Below are 946 nucleotides of genomic sequence, written 5' to 3' on the forward strand. Positions count from 1 at the left end.
TTATAATGTAGTTTGATCCAAGTCATCCTCTCTATTTTTCTTTTTAATTTTGAAATAGAAAAAGAAATTCTTAATCAAATTTCCAAATCTTCCATTTGAGGTGACAATTTTTTTTTGTGTCTTTTTTGTCGGTCATGGGGCTTGAACTCTGGGCCTGGGCACTGTCTCTCTGTTAGCACTCTACCGCTTGGGGCACACAGCACCACTTCCTGCTTTTTCTGCTTATGTGGTACTGAGGAATCGAACCCAGGGCCTCATGCATGCAAGGCAAGCACTCTACCACTGAGCCACCTTCTCAGCCCTTTTTTTTTTGGTCAGTCATGGGACTTGAACTCTGGGCCTGGGTACTTCCCTGAACTGTTCAGCTCAAGGTGCTCACCCTAACACTTAAGCCACAGCCCACTTCTAGTTTTCTGATGGTTAATTGGAGATAAGAGTTTCAAGGACTTTCCTGCTCAGGCTGACTTTGAACCATGATTCTCAGATCTTAGCCACCCACCCAAGTAGCTAGGATTACAGATGTGAGGTACCAGAACCCAGCAGGAGACAGGTTTTTGAGCTGACTTGCTCAAGTCATTCAAACCAACAAGTAACAGAGCTAGACTGAAACCCAGGTCCTTACAGGATTCAGATGGCCATGGTGTTAAATCCTGGCCTCACCAACTGAAGGACCCTTGAACAAATTCCTAACTTTTCTCAGGAGTTTTATTTTATTTTTTCACGCCAGTACTGGGACTCGAACTCAGAGCCTCTTATGCTCGCTTCTTGTTTTGCTGAAGGCTGATAGTCTACCATTGGAGCTATAATTCTGCTTCCAGCTTTTTGCTGGTTCATTGGAGAGAAGAGTCTCATAATTTTTCTGCCTTGGCTGGCTTCAAACTGGGATCCTCATATCTCAGTCTCCTGAGTAGCTAGGTCTGCAGGCTTGAGCCACCAGTGTCCAACG

Source organism: Dipodomys merriami, unplaced genomic scaffold (genome assembly GCF_024711535.1).
Source record: "Dipodomys merriami isolate MVZ:Mamm:240054 unplaced genomic scaffold, mDipMer1.0.p SCAF_41, whole genome shotgun sequence".
Lineage (NCBI taxonomy): Eukaryota > Metazoa > Chordata > Mammalia > Rodentia > Heteromyidae > Dipodomys > Dipodomys merriami.